We start from the raw sequence: 6000 nt of genomic DNA, 5'->3' as shown, positions 1-6000 counted from the left end.
CTGCTCAACTCCTGCTGTGCGGCCCGGGTCCATAGCTTTTGGGGTGGGGACCCCTGATATAAAGGATATATGTATCCTTTTATATTTCATATATCATTTAAAATACTTATTTTATAATTAATAAAATTATAAGATGTATATTTTACATAATTTTCCATATGTAAAATTTCCTTTCTGTTCTCTTTTTTTTCCCCAGAGATGGGATGGGTCTTATTATGTTCCTTAGCCTGGTCTTGAACTCCTGACCTCAAGTAATCCTCCTGCCTCAGCCTCTTGAGTAGCTGAAATTATAGGCACCATCCAACACACCTAGCTTTCTTTTTGTTGTTGTTGTTTTTTTGAGATGTAGTCTTACTCTGTCACCCAGGGACTGGTAGTTGGTAGAGAAGGTAGTGGAGCAAGTGGAGACTGCAGTGGCACAATCTTTGCTCACTGCAGCCTCCACCTCCCAGGTTCAAGTGATCCTTCTGCCTCAGCCTCCCAAGTAGCTGGGACTACAGGCATGTACCATCACACTTGGCTAATTTTTATGTTTTTAGTAGAGATGGGGTTTTACCATGTTGACCAGGTTGGTCTGGAACTCCTGACTTCAAGTGACCTGCCTGCCTCGGCCTCCCAAACTGCTGGGATTGCAGGCATGAGCCACCATGCCTGGACACTCAGCTTTCTGTAAGTACTTTTAATAATAGACAGGAGTGACTTTAAAGGTGGAGGAAACCACTTTTTCTTAGAGTTTAACAGAAGGACTGTTTTTTGTTTTGTTTTGTTTTGTTTTTTTAACCTCTGAACTTTGTATTGGCTTTCTGTTCCCCAAAGGGCACCCTGTTTCTGCTGGCTCAGTGTCTCAGAACTTCAGTGTCATTGGTCTCAGACACCACTTTGCTGTCCACTACCCTCCAGGTGGTGGTCTTGTGGATGGTTTGCTTGGAGTTTCTGCTGTCCAGGACATCATCAAGAATGAAGTCCTCGCTGTCTTGCAGCAGGTCGCAGTAAGTGGTGCTGTCAGCCTCCAGCTTGACCTTGATGTTCAGCAGGGCCTTGTATTTCTGGGCCTGGTGCTGCCTCTCTGCCAGGGTCTGTGCCAGCAAGACCTCCATTGAGCTGTTCCATCTACATGGGTTACATGTCTCCACCTCCCTCAGCCTATTCTCCAAGCTGGGCTTCAGATTTCTCACTGGGTCCAGGTCAATCTCCAAGGACTGAACGGTATGTCTCAGCTCCGTGAGTGTATTCTCAGCAGCTCTGATCTCAGCAAACTGCGTGGTGACCACTGTGGTGCTCTCCTCAAACTGCTGGGCCAGTACTTGTCTAGCTCCCCTTGGTTCTTCTGAGCCAGTTGGTTGTATTGGGCTCGGATGTCTGCCATGATCTTGCTGAGGTCCTGAGATTTGGGGTCATCTACCTCACTGGTTGACCTAGAGCTGGCGATATTGGCTTATAGGCTTTTTACTTCCTCTTTGTGGTTCTTCTTCATGAAGAGCAGCGGCTCCTTGAGAGCCTCCATCTCTGTCTCCAGCTGCAGCCAAGTAACACTCTTGTCATCAATGACCTTGCAGAGCCCATGGATGTCACTCTTCACAGATTGGCAGACGGACGGTTCTGTCTAATACTTGACTCTAAAGTCATCAGCAGCAACATGGGCATTGTCAATCTGCAGAATGATGCAGGCATGGTCCACAGTATTTCCACAGATCTGAGTCCTCAGATCCTTGATGGTCTTGGGTCTTGAAGTAACGCCCCCAGTGTCTGACCTCAGGCCCCTTCCTCTGCAGGTGCTCCTGAATTTTGCTCTCCAGCTTCCGATTTTTGGTCTCCATGCTCCTCACTCTGTCCAGGTAGTAGGCCAGGCAGTTGTTCAGGCCCTGCATTGTTTCCTTCTTGTTCTGGATGCCCTCCACTCCTGCCAGACCCCTGGCCATCCCTGTAGCCAGGCCCCCAGACCCCGAGCTGCCCCAGAAGCTGGTGGAGTGGGACATGGAGATCTGGGAGCCCAAGCCTCCAGCACCTGCATAGACGCTGGCTGTGCCGCTGACTGGCAGGGCACCACAGGTGGGCGGCTGGATAGAGCCCAGGGACTGGTAGTTAGTAGAGAAGGTGGTAGAGCAAGCGGTGAAGCTCATGCTGTCTGGGGAGGAAAGTGAGAGGACAGAACTCAGGTTTTGCTGAGGTCCAGAAGGACTGCTTTTTATCTCTCTGGATTGATATAAGTGTGATTCTGAAAAAAGAGAAATGGACATAGAATCTTTCAAGTCCTTTTTAGATATTTTCTTCAACTCAAGCCAATGAATATGCATTAAGCACTCAATTGTTTTAGGTGCTATCAGGATGTGAGATAGATGTTTGTAGCTACAACTAGTTTAAAATACTCCATTCACCAAAACAACACAAAGAAAAATAAAAGAAACAGCAAGAACAAACACACAATGTACAATATATTCAAGAAGTAGAACATAAAGTACAGATTTATACATTTTGTAGAAAATTAAAGAAGAGCTAAAATAATGAGGAAATTTGCATTTGAACTGCTTAATTCATTTGATAAGAGATATAGTTTAAAACAATTAAAATTTCATTACTCTAGAATTAAGTATGTCTTAGTCTGTTTTGCTGCTATAACGAAATGCCATGTACTGGGTAGCTTTCAAAGAACAGAAACTTATTTGTCACATTTCTGAAAACTGGGAAATCCAAGATCGACTCCAGTAGACTCAGCATCTGGTGAGGCCCCACTTTCTGGTTCACAGATGGAGATGGTGTCTTCTGGCTGTATCCTCACAAGGTGGAAGGGATAAATGAGTTCCCTTGGGCCCATTTTATAAGGGTACTAATCCCATTAAAAGGCTCCACTCTCATGACCTAATTACCTCTTAAAAGGCCTCACCTCCTAATACTATCACCTGGGGGGTAAACATTCAGATCATAGCAAAGCATTACTAAAAAAATCTATGAATACTGTTTTGTTTTCTTACAGAGATTTTAAAAAATTGAGTGTATCTTCAAGCATTTTTCAAACATCAAATTGTATAACATATTTTTAGGTTAAATGAGTTGACTGTTTTTACAACAGGCTAGAAATTCTTTCTCTTAATTTCCTTCCATTATACATGCATTCCAAAAAAGGGAAAGAAGAACTAGCTGGCTCAGAATATGACCATTGTTTATAGTCTATCCATCAAATAATTCTTTTTCTACCTATGACCTCTTGAACCTTAGTAACACACTAAGAATATAACTAAAAGGAAAGCCTCATGCAATACTACTTAAGCCTTCCTAAAACATTTAGCTCAGTTACTTCAAAATGTCCATTGTTAGTTACTTAAACTTTATATAATCACACATCATATAACATTTTTTCAGTCAATGGACCACATATACAATGGTGATCTCATAAGCTTATAATACCATATTTTTACTGTACCCTTTCTATGTTTAGATTGCCTACAGTATTCAGTACAGTAACATGCTGTACAGGTTTGTAGCCTAGGAACAATAGGCTTTACTATATAGTTTAGATGTGTAATAGGCTATACCATCTAAGTTTGTGTAAGTAAATTCTGTGATGTTTGCACAAAGATGAAATTGTCAGACAATGCATTTTTCAGAACGTGTGCACTTCATTAAGTGGTACATGACTGTAAAGTAAAAAACAGCATCCCAGTGTGGTGGCTCACACGTGTAATCCCAGTACTTTGGGAGGCTGAGGCAGGAGGATCAAGACCACCCTGGGCAACATAGTGAGACCCCATTGCTACAAAAAATAAATAAAATTAGCTAGGTGAAGTGGTCTACACCTGTAGTCCTAGCTACTCAGGAAGCTGAAGTGGGAGGATTGCTCGAGTCCAGGAGTTTGAGGCTGCAGTGAGCTGAGGCTGCAGTGAGCATTATGCCAATGGACTCCGGCCTGGGCAACAGAGCGAGACCCTGACTCTAACAAAAAAACAAAAGAAATAACATTGTTGTTCTAAACTGTCTTCTCTGTCTCATTTATTTGTCCCATCTCTTATTACAAATGGTCAAATACTCTAATCCTAGAATTTCAAGTTGTTAATGCTCTGTTAGAAAATGTAATAATTATTTGTATTAGCTCAAGTAGGTAGAGAGAAACTAAAAGACTTTATACTTCTCTCTACTGGCAAACCCTCACCTATTTCTTTGACTGATTGATCAGGAACTGTCACTTCAAATATATTTTTAATCTCTTTTGGAGCATTAAGTTTGACATCATTCACCCTGGAGAATCCTCCTATGATGGGATTTCACTAATAGTAATTCCTATAAGTCAGTTTATTAGTCTACCTATCTATCCAGCTATCTGTCTGTCTGTATCTTTAATTTTTCTAAGATGTCTTCTATGAATTTGTTCCTCAAGTAGTTTAGAGGGAAAAAGTAGCTATATGTATTTACTCCCATTTTGATTTGTGATAATCTTTTCCAGAAATTTGTGATCATATGTAAGATGCCCGAAAGACTTTTTCCATCTAAAATATAGTCTTTTATATTCCTCCAATTATTTTTTAAAAAGAGAACCTCAGGCTGAAGAGGCAGAGTTATTATGCATCCTTCTATCTGTGTCTAAGGACTGCCCATTTTTCCAGATTTCTGAAAGAAAACATTACTCCAGTGTAGAATGTATTATTTAGTACTAATTCCTACATAGAACCTACAGGAATAAGATGTAGAAATTTTGAAATCAGATCAAATGTTTGCCTCATTGCACTTTCTTATTTAAACTGGCTAGATAATCCAAGGACTTGTGATATCTAGTGATCCTCTTTCCCAAAGAGCATCTCAATGACAAAGTGAAAGGCATTTTATTTCAAACTCAGTCGTTTTATTATTCTTGATTTATAATTCTTCTACCAAAGGCTTCACCCTCTGAATTCAACTAAGAGTAAGATAGGATAGAGAAAGTTGTCATTTCCTGCCTAGGCAATGAAAAGACTCCTTGTTCAATCTATTAGCCTTTCCCTTGGACTATTTTCAGTAGTACTTCATCTTTATTTTGGTTAGGGTAACTCTTCAGTTGTTCATTTTCAAAAAAAATTTCCATGATGTGTTTTCTAATAATGTGTTTTCTACCTTTTATTGAGGTATTATCTACATTGGGCCAGGCGTGTGTAGTATTATTTACAGTAAATGATCTTCACAACTTTCCAAGGAGAGTTTTTGTTTAAGGATGAGGATCTAGAGGTTCAGAAAGGTTAGGTAAGCCACTCTATGTAACACAGCTAGCAAGTTGCCCAGCAGGGTGGATCTGTCTAGCTTTAAGGCCTCTCTAGCTAACTAATTTACTCAACTTCATCTTTTTATTGTATACTTTGTGTGTTCCTTTATTTAATTTGAATTGTGTGTTTTCATTATGTACTTTGACGCATTCTAAGAGTACCTTTCTGGATAAATAGTTATATAATAGAAAAGGGGATCATATCTTTAAATCTTACAATGGAATCCTCTATTAGCAGCTCCAGAGAGAAGGATTCAGTCAAGGCTTGCAGATAGATAAAAATGATCCAGATTAACTTCTAGGGCCTTGTCAAGCAGTTCTCACAATTGAAATTACTTTAAATTTGGAAATAAAGGGCAGCAGCATCTCTAGGCTCAGTTCAATTTGGCTCCAATGATTTCTGCAGTACAGCTATCTTGGAAAGCATAACATTTAGTTTTATTTAATTACTTTGAATCATTTATAGAATACTTACTATAAGTAAAACCTTGTGCTAGGTACTTTGTGGATAGACCCAGTCACTTCTCTCAAGAGTGTTCACAATTTAATGAGAGATAATATGTTCATTAATACAAATACATAACTGGTGGTTAGAGAACATGAATATAAGGTCACAGAGTGGCATTAGTGGCATGAGTGCCCATAACACCCTCATGAAGTCTTAAATTTTGAATTAGTATTTGGGAGGCTCCTTAGTTGTAAGATTAGACTGTATCCAGGTGTGTTAGCTATAAGACAGATCATACTTGACTCAGTTTAGGGAAGCAATGATTCTA

This window comes from Sapajus apella, unplaced genomic scaffold (genome assembly GCF_009761245.1).
Source record: "Sapajus apella isolate SASKATOON/1434 unplaced genomic scaffold, GSC_monkey_1.0 scaffold50, whole genome shotgun sequence".
NCBI classification, from domain to species: Eukaryota; Metazoa; Chordata; class Mammalia; order Primates; family Cebidae; genus Sapajus; species Sapajus apella.
This window is presented reverse-complemented; position numbering follows the sequence as displayed.